This window comes from Serinus canaria, chromosome Z (genome assembly GCF_022539315.1).
Source record: "Serinus canaria isolate serCan28SL12 chromosome Z, serCan2020, whole genome shotgun sequence".
In the NCBI taxonomy this organism is placed as follows: Eukaryota; Metazoa; Chordata; class Aves; order Passeriformes; family Fringillidae; genus Serinus; species Serinus canaria.
Genome location: NC_066343.1, coordinates 43,992,251 through 44,016,432, shown reverse-complemented (window position 1 = coordinate 44,016,432; position 24,182 = coordinate 43,992,251). Strand labels below are relative to the sequence as shown.

The 24,182-nt window shown below is 40.1% G+C and overlaps 1 long non-coding RNA gene across 6 annotated transcripts in view; it reads right to left on the bottom strand.

The window, feature by feature from the left end:
- LOC108962596 (uncharacterized) overlaps positions 1 to 23,650 on the bottom strand; it is a 31,509-nt gene extending 7,859 nt beyond the window's left edge. Inside the window, exons 1-5 of one of the 6 annotated variants that reach the window (XR_007780494.1) lie at positions 23,386 to 23,650; positions 20,854 to 20,991; positions 17,713 to 17,890; positions 10,786 to 10,988; positions 3,710 to 10,325 (exon numbers count right to left, since the gene is read on the bottom strand). This is a non-coding gene — a long non-coding RNA (uncharacterized LOC108962596). Of the gene's footprint in view, positions 1 to 3,709; positions 10,326 to 10,785; positions 10,989 to 17,712; positions 18,140 to 20,853; positions 21,086 to 23,385 lie in introns of those variants that run through there. The other 5 variants (XR_007780495.1, XR_007780493.1, XR_007780491.1 and 2 more) reach the window with 5 other exon arrangements.
- Between the last annotated feature and the right edge of the window lie 532 nt (positions 23,651 to 24,182).

The window sequence follows — 24,182 nt, the reverse complement described above, 5'->3', positions numbered from 1 at the left end:
ATCCTTCTAGCCAAAAGTTCAGCTCTGCCAAGCACTGCAGTCATTAGGTTGATGCAATGTGTATCCTATGTATCATGATTCCAAAATGGGTGTCAGACAATATATATGCACATGCACACAGTGAGAACCTCATAGTTCCCATTAGCGTTATGGGGTAAAAGGGAATTATCTTAGCAATATCTTTTGCCCCTCTCCAAAAACTGTCTTTGTAACTGTGTAATCTGCATAATCTCCACTTCTAGACAGATGCAGGTAACTTCTAGACTGTTGAGGAGCATTCAAGGGGGAGATAGAAACTAATGAAAGTCTGGCTGACATTTTGATCATACTCATGCATTTATCAAGATTATCCCAAAGGCATATGTCACAGGAAGAGAGTAGTTTTTCCATATTAAAGATGGCATTAACCTTCTATCCTGTCTTGCTCCCTTTGCTATTCCCAAACTCTGTAAATATTTCAGATGTCTTCTGCCCCACTCCTGCACCACTTGGCTGTAAAAAATGGCAAGACGATGAAAAACTCCAATGTAATCCACATCGTTTTCTGTCTCTAAGGTAATTAATTTTCATTCATTTCTTTGTGCTTAGAGTCAAAGGTAGCTGATTGTTAAACACCCACTTCCAGTTGCTCTTCTGCCTCCCAAAGATGCACCAGAGTTCAAACAATCCTGATACAATCCTCTCAGAACCTTGCCTCAGTCAGCATCTGTTCCATTCTGTTTTTCATGTTGCTTTGCCATTCACAAATGTATTGTGGGAAAAATTAAATAAATAAATGATCTTTTGAAGAAGGGCTGGGACTTTGGGGAAAATGCATTTTTTTTTCAAGTCTGGGGTGGTGTCAATCCATGCTGATAGCTGAGAAATGTTCACTACTGTTCATTTTTACCTATTTGCTCACCCTCCATCTGTGAGAACGCTGCATTAAATAGTTGTAGGGGGACTGTTGTTCTGTACCAAAATATTTCAGGAGATGAGAGAAATCACTGAGCAACTGACTAAGAGTTTTGGTAGTAAATGATATAGTAGCTGTCATGGAAATTCAATAGGAATCTTATTGTAGCTCTCAACATCAACATGTACATATTAATATGCCCTTATCTGGCAAATAATTTAATTTTTAACCTACCTAGAGAAGCATATTCACCCTGACTAAGGATTTTGACACACTACCCTGCCTTATATAAACTTTACCAATCAGCAGCTAAATCCTGGACCAGAATCATGTTGTGCCAAGTCAGGACGCTTTAAGACAAGTTTTAACCCAGCCACTCAAAGAACTGTCACTTACTACACAAGAACAATGGCTCTCATCAGAGCAAAGACAGACATGAATATTTTGTGCCCACAAAAGCACCAGTAAACCAAGCAGACGAAAACTGTGTCTTAGAATGATTCTACTTCAAAGTAAAATGAGTCTATATGTCGAAAAACTAGGTAACAGAAAAGAAAAAAGTTATGATTTGAAGCTTCAGAAGTAGTTTTCCTGTGAACCTTTTAGGCTGTATATAAGTAGAAGAAAATCATAGCAGCAACAAGAATTTTTTTTTCTTATATTGATTTTTGTTACATTTCTGGTGACTTACTGAGTAGGTAGCCAGAAGCAATTTATAAATACAGTAACACCAGCAGACTCCAGAGCACTAGTAGAGAAGTACTACAGGTTGTACACAATACAAGAATAATTCAGTGCAATTGCTCCACCTTACCTCTGTGGGTGAAATTCAGTACTAGCCCACTAATTTCAGTGACTGAGGGTATTTTATACTGACTGAGGAACTGGGTTGAAGTACTTCCAGCAGTAGACTTCAATAAATTTTTTTCTGGTATGAAAGTGAAAGAGTTAAATAAAATGCAGGTTATCATTTTACAGCATTTTAATAAGAATAAGATTATACTTGGTTAAGACTGTAATTTTTCTTTGTACCTATTTGTAGTCTCAAATTTCTTAAAATTCCATTTGTCCTTCAGAAAGCCCACCAATTACCTTACACACAAGTTTACAACTCGAGTAGAAAAGAGCCCAGCAAAATCACTAAATTAAGTTCTCTTTGTTCTTTCACTGATGGAAGTTTTAAAGCAATTTCAGAGATGGAATTGATTGAAGTTATAATACTATTGATGAGCTTTCATACCTTACAGAGGTTATATATTAGTGTAAGATTGTTGCCTTTCATGTGGATTTCTGTGGCCAAAATAAGTAAAATACCTTTACTCAAGTATTTGTTAGTATCATTCATTTATTTGTCCTTGCAAGACAGCATGAGAAAAAGCAGAAAAGTATTTGGAAATGCTTTTTTTTACATTCAGAACTCAGAAAAGGGAGTTGCCTTTTAAGACTGGTTGTTAAATTTGAATCCCCTAAATTATAAGTTTAAATAATATATGGGAAGTTTGACTTCAAGTCAAAAAAGAAGGATGTGAAAACTAGAGACTGGAGCCCAGGAGCACAAGCAGCTCTGCCCACACATCTTGGTGAGCAGGTTACAGAGGTTGCTTCATCTGAGAATGAATCCTGCATAGCTTATGCTAGTAGAACTGACCAGAGAAAATGAAAGAACCTTTTCTTTTAGAGGGCTGAAATGCACGTTTTGGCAGCTCTTACTATCTCTCTTCTTGTTGAGAAGACTCCCTATTGTACCTCTCCCTGAAGACTGTTGTTAATCAGTGTCAACCCAGTGTGGTCCTTCCCAAGCCTACACTGGTTGAACTTGACCCCAGCTCGAGTGGGGAAGTCCCAGGAGAGACTTGTGTCACTGTTGAGGGACACACCCTGTGTCAGTCACAGGGACCAAGGGAGCTGGAAGACTGCCTAAATCCAGACTGCAAGGGGGAAGGCAACAGTTGGTATGTGAAAGCAGAGAGCATGAACCACAGCCAAAAGTTCAATGGAAGAGGTATCTATTGTTCATGCAACTGTTTCTGCGTTGAGGTTCTGGTACCTTCTCAAACCCTAAAATTTTATGTGTTCTGTGCATAGCTCTGGAATTAGCATTGGCCAAATAATGCCAGTTAGAAAATCCAACAAAAGTTTTCACTGATTTAAGACATTTCAGGAGAAGGGCTCAATACAGCTATGCTTCTGATTATACAAGAGATGCAAGACTTTAAATAAGCTCTGTGACTACTCACAATATCTGACCAAAGGATTGAAGCTAAATATGCATACAGGTGGGTAAAAACCTTTTGTCCTGATTTAGTGACTTTGTTTTCATCCTTAATTAAAAGAGTGAGACAGGTATACTGGAACAATCAGATTTAATTCCATTCCTGCTCTTTCAGCTTTTCAGCTGGGTTTATCTTGATATGGTCGGTTGAGAACTTCAAAAAGAACACTGTATTTTGAACCTCTAGATGTCATTTGTATTCAAGGATGGTAGCTGATGGGATTTCACCTCCTGAGCTAGAAATTTTCAGGTTGCTGCAGTTCCTACTATCATATTTTATCCTTACCAGGAAATGTAGGAAAAACTGTAGGAAATTTTGTTAAGGACAGATACAGACTCAGCTCACGAGTCCTGGAAGATTTTCTCTCCCACAGCTCTTCCTGTTACAACAGCCCTTTATTCTTGAAGGTGCTGGGCCCTCGCACCTCAAAGGTTCTTTGACATGTAGAGAAGTCTCTTTGCTTGCAGCTGGAGGAGTCTCAAAACCTACCACCAACTGGTCACTAATGCCTTAGGCTTTGGACACAGCCTTTAAATCTTTGCTTATGTGTGTCATCTTGATAAAGTTCCATGGGACAACTCATATGAGTAAGTGTCTGAACAGCTCACTTTCTTTGTGTTGCTTGTCAGTGCTTGTGTGCTTTGATATTCAATGTCTCTAAATCACCACACAGCATTTTATTTTTATTTTCATAAAATACTTGAATTAAATTACACTGATATGAAATATGCCTCTGGCCCCATGCAGATGTTTCCAAAAACCTAATAACAAACAGATCACAGGGCAGAAGATCGCATATTCTTACAGTCATTTCCAAGCCTAACTGCTTTTCAGAGTTCTGATTACAAGAAAAGCCACGCTGCCGATGTAGCTTTAACTGTGATGTTAAAATGAAAACTCATTGTTGCATCCCAGGGGGATTCAGGAACATTGACTGTGCTGCCCATCTGAAATGGTATAATGTTCTCTATTTCTATCATGTGGGTATCAGTTCCAAGTTGGAAACCAGCCTTCTCTCATAATTCAAGCTGGGGCTGTACTGATGCAAACCTTCTCAGATATTATAAGCCAGTATGAGCTCAAAAAAAGAATTCACTGCTCAAGGCCAAATATCTTCAAAGCTAACAATCCTCCAGAGTCAGTGTGAAAGTGTTGAAACTGTCAATGTCAACTTACACCATGCATAGTGAGTGTAAAACTTCAATAATGACATCATGGAGAAAAGGACAAAGGGCAGGCACTACACAGAAAAGTGCCAGTGCTCTTCAAATCTTTGAAACCTTCAAGGATTTATCTGGACTAACACTTCTGCACATAGTCATTGGGGTCTTAGGCTATACTGATTAAGGATTTAGCTTATTCAAAGGCTCTCACTGATAGCAAGGATGACAAGGTTTCAGCAGTTATATTGGATTCCATTAGCTTTCACTTAAAAAAAACATACCCCAAAACCCTCAGGAACCAGGTCTTTTTTCTGCCTCTGATTTTCTTTCTTTGAGTCAACTTTTATTTTTTCCCTCAACACACCCACATGCACACATGCACACATGCATACACACACACACACACACACACACACACATTAATATATATTAATGTCTGGGTTTGAATCACAAACAGGTTTTGCAGCACTTGTGCTCTCAGTTCTCAGAATGCAGATCCCAGAAGAATTGAATCAATCCTTCAGGAATTCCCTGAAGCGCCACATAACGTGTTCACTCATTTCAGCTGCACTTAGGGCAATAGATACACTTTTAAAAGGGGAAAAACATATCAGAGAAGGAGGGAGGGGTGTTCTAGTTTGAAAAAAGGAATCAGATAATCAAGAGAGAAATTAAAAAGTGAGACTCTGTGGTTTTGATATTAGGGATAAGTACCTATCCTAATGCTTTTAGTGCAAACTGCAGAAATAAGTGTAATGGAGGACAGGCATGCTTTCTTTCTAACTAGAAAAGAAAGAGTCAGAGTCAGATGAAAAGCAAAGAGATGGAAGACTTGAAGAAGGAACTGTTTTTTCTGTGCTCCCTCTCTTGTTTGTGAGAACTGTAAAAGAATCCATGTTCTACTGTGCAGACATGCAGTAACAGCTGGAGCCCCAAACTAAATATCTTCTAAATATCTTGGAAAGAAACGACAAGTATCACCTGTTGTTAAACACATGGCAAAAGAGGATGAGGAAAGATTCTTTAAATATTATTTAATAATTTAATTACTCTCCTCTTATTCAACAGCTTGTGACAGGGTACTGGATGCAGGACACCCAACTCTTAACCCCACACCTGAAGCCCCAGCTCATTCCTCATTCTTGCATTTCTCATTTCTATTTTCTTCCAGTTCTGCTGTAGGCATCACCAGTTTCTTGTCACCTCATTAGCCGCAGCACCCTTGGCACATTTCAGTTGCTTAACACATGAATTTCTGTGGTGCTGTGTAATCCATTCTGGAATCCATGCAACCCATGAGGTCTGTAGGGAGCTGGCAGATCTGACACAGGGCCCTACGGAGACCTGGGACCATCTAAACCTGCAGGTGCAAGCCAGACAGTGGCTGAAATGGCACTAGATGTCCCCATTTGGCAGCATAAGTGTTCCATACATCAATGCTGCTTCCCTGAGGACTTGTGGGAACTGTTGCACAATATTGCCTGCTGCACAAAAGATCCTGATCCCACCCCAAAGTCCTGAGGGATGGATAACTGTTTCTGAAATATTAGCTCAGGGACCCTTGTGCCCACTCTTACACAATTACCTAGGATATTTTTTAGGATTACCTACATTGTCCTGGAAAGAGAGCGTACTCGTTCCAGAGAGCACAAAACTTCTTTTTTTTTTTTTAAGGCATCTTTGTTTACTCTGTTATTACAGCTTAAGTAATTTTGTATGTATCAATTCCACTCATGCTAGTCAAAAAAGGCTTTTCACGAAACAAACCAGCCGAGAGTTGTTTCTTTGTACACAGAAGAATATGAGGTGGGAGACAGTGGACGGAGCTTCAAGTTATTGCAGCCTTACCTAGTTCCAGAATTGAAAATAGGAAAGCTAGGTCTGTGAGTTATTCAGCCCAAGCTAGTATATGATACTTAGAGGCAAGGTTTGTTTTTTAAATATGATTATCCTCCTTTGAAGACCTGAGGCAGTAATACTCTGTGGGACACATCTGCAGACCCACATTAGCACAGAGGGGCTCCCTGATACTCTGGGCAGCAGCAGCCTGGAGATACTCCGTGTGATTTGCAGGATCACCTGGAAATGGAACCAATTCACAGCCACGGTGGACACCTTTCATCTGGAGTTTCTGCAGACAGATTCAGATAATGGGATGAATTCTGCAGTAATTGGTCTGAGGGCTCTCTGCCTCCTGTACCACCATCATTCTCATCTTGGCCCCTCACAGAACTCACAAATTTGCTACTGAGATGTAGATTCTCTTACTCCAGGTGCACCAAAAGCCATTGTCTTGGGGTTTATGACCTCTGGGTTTTAAGCAATATCCCAAGGGTTTATTTTTCACTTTCTTGTTGTTGTTTTTAACTTAAAATTAACTGTTTATTTTTCTTGGTGCCCTTAAAAAAGAAATAAGCATGAAAGGATTGAAGGGGTGAAGGGTTATCACAACCATGCAAGTGGACAAGAACCAGGGGGAGGAGGGAATACTCTACCTCTTTTATGAGCTGCTCTCTTCTTTGCTAATGCATTAGTTTTGCTGAAGGGACTGCACCACAATGCTGAATTTAAACTTTTATGAGAAAGGTTTCATGCATATTCTGTGAAGTGATCTCTTCAAACATATTTCCTTTTGGGGTCGCTCTAGTGATTGTGTACCCAGGCATCCACAGAGCTAGGTTAGCTGCTGCTGGACTGTTATTTCCCTCACTCTGACTTTACATCCACATTAGGTCACTGACTTCCTTGGATCTCTACCCAATTTGTATTGTGAGATTAGAATGGGGCTGTTCTGGAGAGGGCCGCTTTTTCTTTTTTCAATAAGGCATGCATAGCATGAGGAAGCCACAGCAAAGTCAGAACACTTGCAATTTAAAACTGTAATAGCTCAGTTTCATTATGAGAGAAGAATTTAGACACTTGGGCTTCTTTTCCTGGGGCAATTCTTTAATTTTCTTGACTAAGCTCCTACTTTGCAGTGGCTATGGGCCTACTTGGTGGACCCTTTCTTACCAGAGCCTGTCACTTTTGCAGTTCCACTGTTGAAGGACTTGCTGAAACCCTCTGCTACACCTCTGCAAAGAACCAAATTCTCCTCGAGGCAAAGAGCAAGCACAATGTGAGACTGCATTTGAGTGCCACAGGAAGAATAAATACTTTTTTGGGACTTGCAAATCTGTACCCATTATTCCATAAAAGGCATCAAGCATATTATTTCTGCCTAGGTAGCATTCCATAATTCCATCCAGCTGGAAGAAAAGGAGACCAGACAAAAACAGTCAAACTGAGGGCGTCTGCTTCACTGATAATACCTCACCATTAATCCACTAAAACAGCTCAGGCACATCAGGATTTTAAGAAACTCCTGCCCCAGATAATGATTTGCTCTGATGCAAAGTTTTAAAATGAATGGTGCTCAATATAATTCAGGCTTCAGCCTGAACTCCCCCAACTGTCTGCTGTTATCCCAATATCTGGTGTAAGAACAACCCAAATTTCGAAGGTGATCTTTCACTAGCAGTGCCTTCTCCTCTTCTTACCACATCCCCAGTGTGACTTCAAGAAATACACTTCATACGTGATAGAGGGAGGGTAGATGGATATCTAACTTCTGAACAGCTGCATGGAAGTCAGCCACTTTCTCAAGGAGTTAATGTAAGAGGGTAAGCATAGAAAAAATACTCTATCTCCTTGTGGGCTCTCAGGAAAGGAGGCAGCCCATGCCAGAGTAAGCACCTGAGAGTGGGCAGTTACTTCTTTCTTTCAGTCCTAGATCCAATGCTTGCTGATTTATTTTTCTGTGGTTAATGTCCATCACTGCCTCATCTGCCTAGCTGGATCTCCTGTTACTTTTCCAGTCATTTATGAGCAATATACACCTCACAAAGACACACTCATCTGGAAGCATTACATCACCTAAGGATTTTTGAGTGACAAAGACCTTGCTAGGATTTTAGAAAGGGTGAACTGTGGAAAGCATTGAGAGGGAGTACTACAGACCAAACATGTATGGTCTTTCTTTTAGTTCACTCCCTCGTCAGTGGAATGACACTGAAATTTACAACCCATCCCCACTGCCCTAATATTTTTCCTCTGAAAAAGTCTTATTCGTCTTCACAACAGCATGGCAATCTCTACTGAGAAGGCAAAATGAGAAGGCCAGTTAGATAGTGTCTATGAAAAATAGGCATGGAAGAGATTAAGATATGGTGCACAATACCAGAGAGGATAGCAAGGAGCTGAGAGCGGCTGTATAGCATTCTGCAGCCACTTGAGATTTCAAATCTTTGCAGCAGTTTTGCAAAGCAAAGCACTCTCCCCTCAGAATGCAGTAGGACACAGGAGTATATTCACAAGACTAGTCTTATGACCATAAGTAATCACAGTCTTGCCTGTTGTGTAATGTCATCACTGAAAAGGCTGGTTGTACTAATAGGAAGTGATGGCTGATCCCATTTAGAGAAACATTTCTAAGAAGCAAGAAGCGGTATAATATCAGGAGGACTTTTAGATTTCCTCATCTCTTCTCCTGGGGGCGCCTGCAGATAAAGAAGAACTAGGCAGGAAAAGTAAATGTTTACTTACTTTTTTTTTTTGCGTCACTAAGTACAGTGCTGCAAATGCAGTTGCATTTGTTCTATAAATTGCATAATGACTCAATAAAAGCAAGAAAGACATGTAGCAACAAGGGAGGATGAAAGAGTGAAACATTCTGTAGGCCAATTATGGGAACTTTGTGTTTCTCCTTTAATATGCAGGCTGTCCACAGCATGTACATGGTCATGGTCTGTACTGAACTCTCCTGAGATAAGCTCACAGCAGCTCAGCTAAAAGAATGATTTCTCCAAATTTGTCCCCTTAGCTGAACTAAGTATACAGTTCTTATTCGTAAAAAGTGATTAGCTTGCAGATCTTACCACATCATTTACAGATGTTTTGCTGGAGGCCAAATTCTACTTGATTTGAATAACTATTTCTACCATTGTTAGCTTTGGCTTTTCCATGACACTGAATTATGACATTATTAGAATGTCTTTGGTCCATAAGCTACCATGAAGGCCCAGTAAAATATGTTCTGTACTGTATATGTTATCTCATAAACAACAAAGAGTCAGTGTGGAAAAATGAGTTGCCCACAGTCACAAGAAAAATTATCATCTGTCAAGACCTGCCAGTTCCTAAAAATCTTGTTTATACTATTCTTTTCTTGATCTCCCATTTCAAAGTCTAGTTGAGATTTGCACTGGTGGAAAAATCTTGTGGCTTCTCCTTTCCTGAACGTCCATCACAACCCTACTGTATTGCTGTTGGGAGAGCATGTCTCTACAAGCTGTACTTAACTATCTTCTGCATGCAAATCATCAGCAGCATGTGACCCACCCAGAAACAGCTGCAGCATGCATATGATCTTGGAAATGGGAATTACTCCTACTGATCAGCTTTGTTCAAGAGTCTATGTTCACTGAGAGCAGTATCTTTGGATTCAGCTGAGTTCTGTGGTGTTGGAGCTGAAAGGCAAGCCTACCGTTGTCTGGATGATATGGATGAAGGACTCAGGTTGCAGTCATCATCTTTCTGAAGCTCTTTCCAGTGCAATGTCTGCATCAAGTGGTATTAGGCCCTGATAAGAGAAAACTGAACCAGAAAATTATTTCTCCAAGCCCAGACAAATCCTCTATGTCCTTTCAGTGCCATGCCTGCCAGTTTGCTTTCCCCAACAAAGACACTATACAGAACAACAGTCATAAAGGCTGCTGTGCCTGTTAACTATTCAAACTGAATGTGCTCTCACCCTCACACCCAGGTCAAAAGGCATGCACACACATACCTCCTGCATGGAAAGGAAGTGCTTTGCACAAGGAATTGCAATGGAGATGTAGTATTTCATACTGAAGTGTCCGACTTGCCGTCTAAATCAGATACATCTTCTGTGGACTCCAGTGCTCTAAGTTACCCTTTGAAACAGATGTCTTCCCTCTTGAGTTAGGTGGTGGCCTGCTTGTGAAGACAACAAGAAGCTAATCAAGACCTATGATAACCGCTTTGACTGATACTCTCTCATAAACCTACTTGCAGAAGTTTTAAAGATATTCACCCCCTCCAGCTGCAGGGACGTGTGCCCATACATCAAGTGTTCCAGTCCATGTCTGGTGCATTAATTGCAACCACCAAGCTGTGAACTGCATCAGCTGGGGCATGGGCACACCCGCTGTTTTGTCCATTTTGCTGACCCTGCAGTGAGACTATCCCCAGTGGCAGGAATGGCACAGATAGTGAGGTCTGTATCACAGTTAGCAGATATAATTTGATTTGCCAGGGAAGGCCTGTCAGGATCATATGGGTACAAAGGGCAGAAATTTTTATTCAGGAAAGATATTTGCATAACATACATCAAAAGAGGAATATAAAGACATGTTTTTCCCCCATACAGCGGAAATAATAGCTAGAGGCTCACCTGCTTCTTGTGCGGGCCACCTTCAGAGGCACCCGCTGATACAGTCTCATTCTCTTTTCTCTCTGAAACTCTTGTCACACAAATGAGGGGTTTTTTTATTCCTCACTCATGCCCTTCATGAAAGACAGCAGTAGTCTCCATGTGCTGTAATTGGACTGACTGGCTGGCTGATTCCTGTTCTCCCCTTGTGCAGCCCTGGAAACCTGGGAGAAAAAAGGTGGAACAACCAGCCACTCAAAAAAACCCCAGACTATTTAAAAGGTTAAGGAGTAGAGCATGAAACTTCTGTCTGTTACAGATGACTGGGCATTGCAATTCGGATGTCTTGTTCCTAATACTTCCATTCTATGATTATCACAAGGATAACAAAGGATGGGAAAGACAAGCCATTCTCATTGGGAACTTTTAAGGAGGATTTTTGTGAGTTGAGTGTTACACTTTCTTTTTTTTCTAGAAAATGACAATGCTTGAGAATGCAAGGTACAGTATGCTTAGCTTAAACTGTCTAAAGGATCTTAAATCTTGTGCATATTCAAAAAACATTCTGGGAGTGCACACATGCACCTAAGTCAAGAAATCCTTCTATCATTATCCTGAGTGTTGCTTGCAGTGAAAAGAGAATGCTTACAGAACCTCAGTGTCAGTAAGTCTGAATTGATAGTGATGTTCTTGTGTTAAAATGATGATTACAGATAATATGCAGTTAATCTTGCAGGTCAACTTCTCCTCAGCTCAGTACACTTCTTTCATTTACATTTGCTTCATCCTCTCCCAGATCATAAACAAAGGAGCTGCTGATTTTGGTCACCAGTAGCAAAGCACTTCAGTATTCTAGTAATCCCATATGTTTATAACCTTACTGAAGTGTCCTCCTTTTTTTCCCCCCTCCCCTTTTCACTAACCCAACCTGCCCCATCTATTCTCCCTCCTCATTCTGGTCTTCTGTGCTTCTCCTGCGTGGGTTCCTCCAAACTGGGAGCACAGACTCAGCTCTCATTCATTTGGAGCCCCCCTACTGTAGTGCTCTTGAGCATATATCCCCTCTGTGCTTCCTCCTTTCAGACATAACTGCAACTGCATCTTAATAATGTTATTGCAGGGGCTAACTAGAGTTCCAGCACTCCAGAAAACTTGAAGTAGATAAGTATGTTCTTCTGACAAAAATGTGTCAGTCAGTCACAAAATCAAAAACTCCTCCATCTAAATACGATGCTTTCATTGTGTGATGCATTCATTGATGATGCATGAAGGAGGATGGAAAGTACGGATTCACTAAAATACTGCCTTTTCATTTTGTCAGTCTCTAAAATGGGATTGTCCATGTTTTTATCAGTGTCAGGAGTCAGAAAGAGTAATATTTTGATTTGCAAAATCAAATCACACTGCTTACAATTACAGATAAGAAGCAAAAAAAAAAAAAAGAAAAAAAATTGAAATGTATGATAATAAGGCTGTTTTTAAAGCTTACAAAACATTTGTAAGCTCATAATAGCTCATAAAAGGTTATATCTTCTGAGATCTGAGTTTGACTCAAACTACATTCCAGAGCACAGCTCTGTGCTCAGAGTTGTGTTGTCCATTTTTGCTTTGTGCTACCCTCAGAAACTTCGCCTATCCCAGGAATAAATTTTGTACTGAAGAACAAACAAACTTACTAACAAACAAACAAACAAATAAATAAGCCTCTCCATTTAGTGGTCTCTGCTTCAGCCTCTAAGGTGTTGGCGAGAATCTTGTGAAAGATGGAAGGTAGTTGCTGTATTACCCGATGGGCTTAGCCCTCTCTGAGTCATGTGGTAAAGCCGTTAAAGATATCATGGAACCATCATACCTATGCCTTGATTTTGTCAGCATCTCATGGCTGCTGTAAGCTGCACTGGCAATATTATTGAATTGCATCTTGTTTTCCCTCTTAGTCCTTCTGCTTTTGGCTACTCACAGGCTTAACATATTAGAAAAAATGAAAATCTTCTTTACAGTGTTTTTACTGGCTCTGAAAAGTTGATCTTTCAGGACTGGTAACTGACATATTGAATTTGGCTCTTATGGTAATTGTTTAAATGTTATAGAAGCTTTAACATGTCATCTGTTAAACTTATTGGTGATGCAGCTGTTCAACGTGCAGTATGGGTAACATTTACATGATTTACTGGGTGACGTACAGTTTTTGATTCAATAGTAATGTATTTGATTCAATAGGTGATGCATCTAATTCAACTGGGATTCCATGTAATTCAAAGGTGATGCATTTGATACACTAGCTGATGTACCTGATTTAGAAGGTGATGGATCTAGTTCACTGAAAATGATTCCAATTCCCCCATGCAAGGTATTTACTTCAGTGTGTGATGAATGAGCTTTAATAATAATACATGTTTCTCCAATAGTGGATGTATTGACTTCAATTTATATTCCAAGCTTCCCAAATCTGCAGTGGGGTGGAGTGACACCTTGCAGCCACCATTCAGGTGAGGATCACCAGCAGTGTGAAACATTAACCACTAAAATAATGGGAGCAAATTATGTGGTAAAAGCTGTGTTTCCCAGATGAAATATTTTCACCAGATGTGATGTGGGGATACAAATGCCCTGTCACTGCTGTTATTGCTACCACGGTACATGACAAAAATCCCCAAATCCATTTACCTTTAGTGTCATTGCTGGGATTACATACTGAGTACTTATTTCCCCAGAGTTATGTGAGCTCTCAAATAGCAGCATCTGAACTAACAGCTCCACTTACCTCATTTTTGTGTGTGCTTTTATTTTGTTAGAGGTCGGCAAATATTTAGCTCTGGTGCAAATGGGGAAAAGGGGGTTGGCAAAGAGCAGTATCACGTGGAGTATGGCATGTGGGAGCTCAGGCCTGCATAGCATACTACTGATTGCCATGCCTTCAATGGAATCATATCCTGGTAAAACTTAAGGAAGCTTCTGTTTTACAAGCATTGGTTCATTGTTTTTCAGCTGGTTATTGCCTACACTGGAAACACATTTCTGATTAGGTCAGTCTCATCGTCCTGTCCCCCTTGGGCTCCACCTTCAAAATCAAGGGAAGAATCTTTGGGTGATGGTTATTTTGCACATGCAGATTACATTCTCAGCCACAAATATGGAACCTTTGCTTACACTCCTACAAAATAAACCCCAACAAATCAAACCAAACTTAAAAAAAAAAAAATCAAAACAAACAAACAAAAAACCAAACAAGACCACCCCCAAACAAATGAGCAAACAAAAACAAACACCCACCGACCAACCAACCAACCAACCAACCAACCAACCAACCAACCAACCAACCAACCAACCAACCAACCAAAAAAAACCTCCAAAAAGCAAGCCAACAAACAATCAAAACAACCTGAAACCACCAAAAAAACTCTTGTTGGACTTGTGTCTCTTCACTGTGCAATGTCCAGCTCCACAGTTGCAGATGTTGTTTACTTTTTGTACTGCACTAGCGCACAGAGAGGGAGTCCCATTTCAGGAGGCCTGGGATCAGTCATGAAAGAAGATACTCTCTAAGTTTAGATGCAGGTACGGTTGATGTACACCCATGAACACATACCAACCTGTAAGATTTTCTGTGGAATCTCTGACCCTCCTAGAACACCAATTCATAGCCTAAAGCAGCTCTCTTCTACTTTCCAGCCCTACTCTGTGGTGCTTCTTCCTTATAAAATTTCCCTATCCTTATCTCCAGTGAAGAACTTCTCCTCCTGTGGGGCAAAAGCAAGAACTGCAGTCTATCCAATATACATTCCTCCATTTTGTGCTCCACTTGATAGGGTTCCCAGAGCATATGCCTCACTCTTTGTGCCCTTTTTACAGCTGTTTGAGATGTATTCATTTTCTTCTGTGGACACAATTTTTCTACTTGTGGCTGATATGTCTGCCTTTTAAAGCCTGCTAGGCAAATAACTGTCCAAGTTAGAGTCTCCAAACACTAAAAATAATGTGTTAAATAGTAAAATAAGCATCTAATCTTAAAATAAATAAATAAATGAAAATTCTTTCATACTTTATTGCTCCAGGCTGTGTCTAGAGATGCACTGAAGTTGTTGCAGGTTTAAGCAGTCAGCTTTTTTCCTATCCACTGAGTTTTCAGGATTGAGATTCATGCACCTCCATTTGGTATCATATGTTCAGAGAGAATACATTAACACATTGGTATCTGATCTGGGGGAATAGGGCTGTTTTCCCTCCTTTCATTCCTCTCCACAAATTTCTTTCCCTTGCTTTCCTCCCTTCTCTCTAGTCATGGCAGTGACTGAAATGCAGATACCAATTGTGTGAAATTTAACAAGAGTCAGTCCTGGAACCTGCAGGTCAATCCTGGATGTACGGACAGACTGGGAAATGAAATGCTGTAAGCAGTGCCATGGAAAGGGACCTGGGGTCCTGGTCAGTGGCAAGTTGAAGCTGGGTCAGCAGTGCCCTGGCAGCCAGGAGGGCCAGCCCCTCCTGGGGGGCATCAGGCACAGCATCATAGCTGGGCAAGGGAGGGGATTGTCCTGCTCTGCTCTGAGCTGGGACAGCCTCACCTATATGTGGTTTGGATGCCACATATAGAATGATACTAAGCTGTTAAAAAGCATATGAAGGAGCCCATGAGGATGATGAAGGGCCTTTAGGGGAAGAAGTATGAGGAGTGGCTGAGGTCACTTGGTCTGCTCATCCTGGAGAAGAGGAGGCTGAGAGGAGACCTCATGCAGTTTGCAACTTTCTCACAATGGAGGAGCAGAAGAGAAGACACTGATCTCAGTGACCACTGATAGGACCTGAAGGAACAGCATGAAGCTGTGTCAGAGGAGGTTTAAGTTGGATATCAGGAAAAGTTTCTTCACCCAGAGGGTGGGTGGGCACCAGGACAGCTCCCCAGGGAAGTGGTCACAGCATCCGCTGAACAGCGTTCAAGAAGTGTTTGGATGATGCTCTTAGGCACATGGTGTGATTGTTGTCCTGTGAAGGGCCAGGAGATGATGGTCCTCGTGGGTCCCTTGTAACTCAGAATATTTTAAGATTTTATGATGCAATGAAATCTATCTTTTGCATTTTGAGATATGCTGTGACATCCATCTACTACACCTTAATGCCCAGTCAGTAAATATGTATTCTCTGCTCAGAGAGTAAATGTATTGACTGTCCCTTTCTGTTTTAATTAATAGAATGAGGTGAAATAAATCTGGAAAATTAAATGGTTTAGACTGACAGCATCAGCTCTTACATATAATTCAAACTTTGTTTACTGCTTTGAAGACTACAGATCTGCAGTGACAAACATTGCTGAAATACTAGGTAAGAGCATCTCTTAGGCTCTTCCACTTGACACAAAATACATTGACACCCCTTGTTCAATGCAACCCTTGGTAACTTAAGCAGACTTAATTTCTTAGTGATGAGAAAGCAAAAAAAAATTCAGTCCCAAGTGCCTGGAATTTTGAAATTACCCAGATGTTCTCCAGAATTTAGAAGAAAAAGCCTGCAAATATTGCTTTAGTTAGAGTGTCTGCATATTACAGACATGTGTGTCTGTATAGGCAAACAAAACCCACTATTCAATTTTCATGTCATCAGGTACTCTGACCTCTGTGTCCTTTCATGTCCAAAAGGACATATATTTCCTATTTTGGCTTTAGGTGCTGTGAAGATCACCATCAAAATTAAAAGAAAACAAGCTCTTGTCTTGAAATTTTCTTCAAATTTTGGGAGGGTTATCTGGCTGTCTGTCTTCTATTTCTGTCGTTCTGTCTGTTGCGATATCTTGCTTCTATGCTTACATGTCGTCTGGGCTTTCGTTCGTGCTTTAGGTGTCTGGATTTAGTTCGGTCATGTGGCGTTTCTTGGCTTGGCGTGGCTTGAGGACGTTCTGGGCGGTCTTTCTGATGTTAGTGCTTGCTGGGCGTGGAGTGCGGCGGTATGGCGTGGGCGGCTATGTCGTTCGTGTCTTACTGTGCTATTTATGGTTTTCGTTGCGGGGGTGCTGGCGAGTGCTGGCGGTAGGCTGTAATTTCTTTGCTTGATCATTCTTTCCTTCTTTCTTCTTTCTTTCTTCTTTCTGTTCTTTCTTCTTCTTTCTTTCTTTCTTCTTTCTTCTTTCTTCTTCTTTCTTTCTTCTTTCTTCTTCTTCTTCTTTCTTTCTTTCTTTCTTTCTTTACTTCTTTCTTTCTTCTTCTTCGTTCTTTCTTTCTTTCTTCTTTGCTTTCCTTTCTTCTTTCTTTCTTTCTTGTTTTATTCAAAATATGCAAAGCATATAGCGAGGAAGGAACTCTGAGGACAGAATAGGCTATGTTGCAGGGAACATTCTGTCTGTCTACTCCTTCACACACTAAGCGTTCAGGAGGGCTTCAAGGCCCAGGTTTCTGCAGTTAATGCCATTTTATTTGCAGGTTTCCAAACATCCCTCTACTTTAATTTTTTTAAATTATTACTTTAAAATTATTATTATTTTTATATTTTTGGGTAACAATTGAAATCTGGGTAAGAAATGGGAGAAAAGGCAAGTGGCCTTGGGGCAAGGAATGACTGGATATACAGCTAATTGTTTCAGCTACTTTTTAAAAACTTCTCCCAGGGGCTGAAAAGCTGATCCCACCAGCAGGTAGATAACCAAATTAATTTGTCAAAGGCTTGATCTGTGCCTCCCAGAGTCTTTGCATCTTATAGGGCTTGGTAGGTGATATGCATTCTCCCTTCTTGGCATTGTGGTTAGTTGAACGCTGCCATTTTTACAATTACAAACCCTTGTAGCTACACAGAGGAACTGCAGCTGCTGCTTCTTGGGATACTGAGTAAAGCATGCTCCTCAATGGTCCCCAGAGACCTGGGCACAGCACAGCTTATTGAAACAGATGGGGTGAGGGAGGTTTGCTTCATCAACAAAGCACATTTGTCTAAATACAAGAAGAATGAAAACACAGCACTTACCACTGGTGCATAATCTTAAATCTGGTGAAGTTTGGAATGCAGGAGATGAATGCTGTGCTTGCCGTGGTGTAACACACAAACACATTAAAAACCCCTTCCTCGTTCATCCTTGATTTTTGAGTACATTTGCTTCTTAAAAAAATCCGCAGAAAGCATCCAGGCTGCTCATATGAGCAAGCTGAGAGATAAAGCAGAGCATTTAAATAACTGTGAACTCATTCTATGTCCTTTGCCACCATGTAGCAGAAGAAGTATGTAGAGCCTTCACAATGATGTGTAGAAGGTGCCTATAGAGCTTCTTATTTTTGAAACCTGGAACAGAAATCCATTTTCTTTTGTGTTTCAGAGTCTTTCACTTAAGACTATGACAATTTTCACAGACATTAGAGGCTAAGCCCTGTGAGGTGTGGAGATTATCATCCCTATATAGGTGTGGAAACTAAGGACATACAGCATGGTAGTTTTAATAGGAGCCAGAGGTAGAACCTGCAAATAAATTCTGCCCTCCCACCCTTATTTAGGTCTTCAGTATCTATTATTCAGCCATTAAGTGAGAGCAAGTCCGTGAGTTATTAGTCAAGATCAATGAAGATCAGTAGGTAAACCTTTCCTTTCTCATGTAGTGCATTCTGATTTGGGAACAAAGAATATTTAACTAATGGAAATTCTCCCTTTCACACTTTTTCCTCTAAGGTAAGGAAGAATTTTCATCTTTGGAACAAGATGCTTTATGGTCACTGTTATTTTTGGGCATGTGTTTACTAAAGCTGCTTGTTCTCTGGGTTTGGCTAAGGCTCATTGCTCTGCTGTTGCTGATAAAGACTGGTTGTGATAAATGCTGGTCTAGAACAGATGGGAAGATGCAGTCTAAATCACCCTCATGCTCAAACATGATCCTAAATTAAAGACTAAGAAAAAGTCTTATTTTCCTAGATTGCTTTTTTAGTTTCTCTGGTCCCATGCAGGATAACATAAACCTTCCCACCTGGACTGAGATTTATCATTTGTGGGGCTTATTGGAAATTCTGTGCTTTCACTCTTTGAGCGAGTGGATTAGAATTTCTTGGGACACAGGCTCAGTCATGTCATAGAAGAAGGAATTTGATCAGAACAGTAAGTCAGAACAGTCTCAGGTAAGGGGAGGCTAAATGGATGGCTCCATCCACAATAACTGCAGGATTTTGTGCTGGGTGTCTTTCCTCACAGCTATACTTACCTTCTTGGGGAGGGAGAGTAAGGATATGAATACTTAGAAGGACTTGGAATCCTGTTGAACTTAAATATATCCCTTTTAGGTACAAAAATTGCACAGCAATAGGCCAAATTATATTTGTCTCTGGCAGACAAATAGCCATTGTCCCAGTTACACATTGTCTCAGTTATTGTAGTCATACCTGAGCTAAACACATTTTCACTCCTGCTGATATCACTCCTGCACAAACTGTCATCTTCTTTAAACTTGCTGAGCAATTTGAATGGCAAAATAGTATATTTTCAATAGGAAAATTATCAACAATGGTATCAGGATAGCAAAGGTTCCATAAAACTATCTCAGCAAGCCAGATGAGAAATTCTCTGGAGAATTTTCCCAGCTCTTGGCATAGGGGACATCTCCGGGATATGGCCAGGAGGCAGGGAGGAAAGAGGTGTGAACGGTGGCATAATCCTTGGGGCTATTGTTTGTTAAAACAGCCCCAAGGTTCCTCTTAATTGTGTTGTGGGCTGAACTGGCTCCTAACCAGCTGCTGGGGTGTGAGAACTACAAACATGGCAGAGGTACTTTTCTTTCCTCCTCTTGCCAGCTGCAGAAACCACAGTTCCACACAGAAAGCCTGGGTGCATGAGTGAGCCTCCCATCTCATTCTTGCAGTAGAGCTTTTGTGCTGTGTTGTGTTAGTGGATTCTAGCTCAGCCCTGGGATAGCTACCAACCAAACAAACCCAAATATCTCATTTCCTTAACTTACACCCCTTGATATGTGAGCACACCTATACATCACACAATTCTAATGTGGGTGTCTACATCTGCACTTGCCACAGCAAAATTGAAATAAACAGTAGGAGAAATAAGACCACTTAATATTATATAATTTATGTATGTAGGGATGTGTTAATTAAGTATAAAAAAGAAATGAGTTATTTTATTACACACAAAGAGAGAAATCACACCAGACCTAGAATTTTCAACTCTATTCTCACAGATAGTGTTTTTTGTCATAATCTTTTACTTCATTTTGGGGAGCTATATATAAAATCAATTTTGAGAAATTAATTTACTCACAGGCTCTACACTTTGCAAGAGAATAAATCTAGACCAACACTAGGATTTTGTACAGGGGTACTTGTGTGACATACTTAAAAAAAAGAACTTGTCTCCCCCAATAACCTGTCCACTCCTCATTCTTTTAACCTTTTTGGGAGGACATATAATGTAAAAACAAATCCTTTCAGCAGAAAGTCTAGTGTGTTCTGCTGCATATGCAGACACCAGTCAGCCAGAATTTCAACCATGCCATGGGATGGAATGTCACAACCAGAAAGCCCAGTTTCACCATCTGCACAACTCAACAATCAGAACAGAATGATTGCCTGGTTTTCTAAAGTCCTCTCTGTCCCGTATCAGTTGCCACCTTGCCATGAAAAATAATTTGTAAATAACAGTTATGCTTTAGCTCAACCAAGAATGGGAGACCAAAAAGGGAAATTTGACATATGCAAACTCGGGGCACCAGACACTGTATATAAACAGGATTAAGCACATTAAAGAAGAGTGAAGTGGGCCATTACACCTAAGGACCATGTCAGAGAGCAGAACTTCAAATGACCTGACTTAACAGAGTTTAATACAGAATGATAGTAGAATCATAGAATGTTGAGGCTGGAAAGGCTTCTGAAATAATGGAGTCCAGCCATTAACCTAGCACAGCCAAGTCCACCACTAAAGCATATCTCTAAGTTACATGTCTGGGTCTTTTAAATACCTTCAGGTATGGTGATTAAACCACTTTGCTGGGCAACCTCTGCCTCTGCTTGGGAATTTCTTTTTGTAAAGAAATTTTTCCTAATATCTACTCCAAAAGTCCCCTTCAGGCTGAGACTTTTTCCTCATCTCCTGCAAGTGAGAAGTACACAAGTAACCTACCTTGTTACTTGTGAGAAGAGATCAATCTCACCTTGCTACAGCCTCCGTTCAGGTAGTTGTAGAGAGCATGAAGATCTTCTACTTTCTGTCCTTTATTTTGTTTCGTTTTTTTCTACAGGTTTTACTGAAAAGACTTCACTATGAGAAAAATAAGAAAAATACACAGGGACTGTTTTGATTTGCTAAATTTTCTGACCACTTAAAGTAATCTTGCCTGAACACAGCCTAAGACAAACCTGCCTTAAGTTTGTCTCACTACAATTTCCTGTAAACTCCTGCCCACCTCCACTTTGACCCAGCAGAGGCCCTGCTGTTTATGCTACACCCTAACACAGAGCTGGAGAAAGATTATGAAACAGGGAATCTATCCAGGAACAAAATTGCAAATTTTTTTTCCATCTTCCAGAGGTAAATAAAAAGTCAAACCCATTTGACAATGGGAAATGGGATTCAAAGCAAAAATAGAAGCCCATATATTGTCAGATATCCAAGTTTTTTTTTCTGGTGAGAGATTTTCACTAGAGTTATAACCCCTTTTGGTGGGGTTACATCACCATTTGATCTAAACCCCCATAGTAAGACTACATCTGCTACTAAGCTGTGTTGTAAATGTCTTTAATTTTTATATTTCATCTGAAGGGAGTTGTTAAAGCAGGTTTACAGGGTGCTGGATCTTTGAATAAAAGACATCAGGACTGAGGCAAAGCTCTGCATGACACTTAATTTTCACTCTAATAAGCCCTTCTAAAACATTACAAGATTTTGGCTTTCCCTGAACTTGCTTTCTCTTCCTGCATGATTAGGATTTTTTTTTTTAATTTTTTTCTCCCTCTTTTTTTTAAGGATACATTTGAGGAGAATGGTTTTATTTTTTGCCCAGATGACACCACTTCTCTTTTCACCCTAAGCCAGATGTTCTCCTCTCTCTGAGCAAATCTCTCTGAAGTCCTTTTTCAAAGCCATTGCTTTTATTTAGTTTTTGTTGGGTTTCTTTCTTTCCTTTTTTTTTTTTTTTTTTTTTTAACTGTTCTTCTGGACTCTCTGGGCCTTTCTTTTACTTTTGTCGTTAAGGGTGGGAAGGGATCCTCCAATATGTCTGTGCTCAGACTTTAGGTTCCTTTGGATGTGTTCTCCAATACATGAAAATGTTCTTTGCTGGCTGAGCATAACTAAGTGTGGGAGCCTTCTTGATCACTTGAAGGGGTCGTTGTAGAGCAAACATGAAGTAGTATCTTTCTCAGTCCAAAGCACTTTCACTGGCTCTTTTTGCAGACAGGAAAGAAAATGTGGAGTCCAGGCTTTTGGCCTGGCCACTCAGAGAATATTTCCACACAGCCATCAAACCTGCCTGGCTTGGTTTTTGTTTGAGGGTTTTGTTTGCATTTTAGAGAACTAAACAAATGATTATAGATTGTGGACCTAGGTCATACAGCAAATAAATTGAAAATAAAAAAAGAAAATTCTGCCTTATTAAAGAAAAGAAAAAGAAGGAATGATATTTGGACCCCAACAAATAGAACATGGAAAACCAAGCATTCTATCTGCAGTGTGATATTCATCTGAAGAAATAATGATATTGTCAAAATGTAGGGAGATTTTGCAGAAGTTACAATACAGGGAATTACATGTTTGTGTCCCTTTGGAGAAGTGGGTTTGAAAAGAATTCAAGTATGTAATAACAACATGAGTCGTGTTTCAACAAGCAGGCCTGAACCCAGAATTTGGTGTTGTAATTCAAGATAGAGCTCCTGGATTACTTGTTATATAGAAAATACCAGCTAGATGTGAAATATTTTTCTCCATTTTAAACCAAGAAACTCTAACAAGGTTCCTAAAGGAATATCATCATCACTATTATTATTATTATTATTATTATTATTGCAACACAGAGGTATTGAAATCAAACACTCAAAAGTCAGTAAATTTCATAAACAGATTTTTTTTCTGCAAGATTTATACAACCATATTGTGTATCTATTTTTGATTCGCAATTTCATTGTGAAACATATATTTTAATGGATTATATCTGTCGTTAGTGCACACCATAAATACAATAGTAATCGTCAGATTCATAGCTAGCACTCATGCAGAGCTGTATATAATCACAATTCTCTACAAACATACTTGCCGTGTGCTCAGAGTTCAAGTGGTAATTCCTGAATAAAGAACAGAGAGATCAGACTTGTGTAACACTCAGAACCATCTGTGCTCTTGGGGCTCCAGAGTGCAGACAAATGCCTGAATAGCTATTCCAAAGTACTTCTTGTCTGGACTATTTTCCAATGCCAGTATATTCATGCTTTCATTAAAATCAGCAAGAATATCTGAAGCCTAATGTGTGCACCCGTCCCTAAAAATGCAGGGGCTTACTGCCCATTTCTCAGTAAATAAAGTCTGCAGAGATACAACATTAATTTTATTTCCAGCACAGATATAATCTACTTAGATTCAAGCTATTCTCTTTCATGCCGTCCCTTTAATGTGTTTAGATATACACCCTTCCCCTGCTTCAGAAAACTTCTGAAAACCCACCTTTCTGTGAGGCATGCCAGGTGCTGGACTACTCCCGCTCTGTGGGTGTTCTTCCTTAAATTATTTTGTTTGTAATGAGTCGTGCCTTCGGGGCCTTATCTCGCATTCCTTGCACACCCAACATTCACCGTAGTTCATGGAGGTACAAAAGGCAGGCCTGTATCCTGTGCTGGGATCTACTGAGCTTTCTCCTAATTATGCCTCCTGTGTGGGCTCTGCTGTCTTTTCCAAGTGAGGTGTAGCTCCTCTTCCTGAGTTCTGCACCCTCTTTCCTCTCTCTCACCCCATCCCTATTCCCCCCACCCTCCCTGGTTTTTTTTGGGTGGCATCTAAGTAAGATGTGCTACTGTCATGGACACATTCCTGAATACAGTAGGCACTAATGTTTGTTTCTCCAACAGCCTATACACTGCTATCCGAGATGCTGAAAAACTCTCATTCCATCCACTTACCACCTTCTGAAAAAAATCACTGCTTCAATGTTTGTGGTGCATGTAATATATTTTAGTCTTAGTGATTCTTTCATATCTATCCTTATTAAAAACAGACTTAGCAAAGTTAATTAGGGGTAATTTGCATTCAAGCTATTCATTATTTACTTAGCTTTGAACTGCAAACTTTAGGAATGCCATTTGTTCATTAAAATTCCCAATCTTTGCCCACTTTCCCTTTGATAGCATAGTGGTTAAAGAAAGCTGTGCTTAGCTGCTGACTAACTATTCTCTGCACACTTCAGAGATGGCTGGAGGCCATTATTTCAGCATTAGAAAATAGTTACTATTGAATGTCATGAAGTT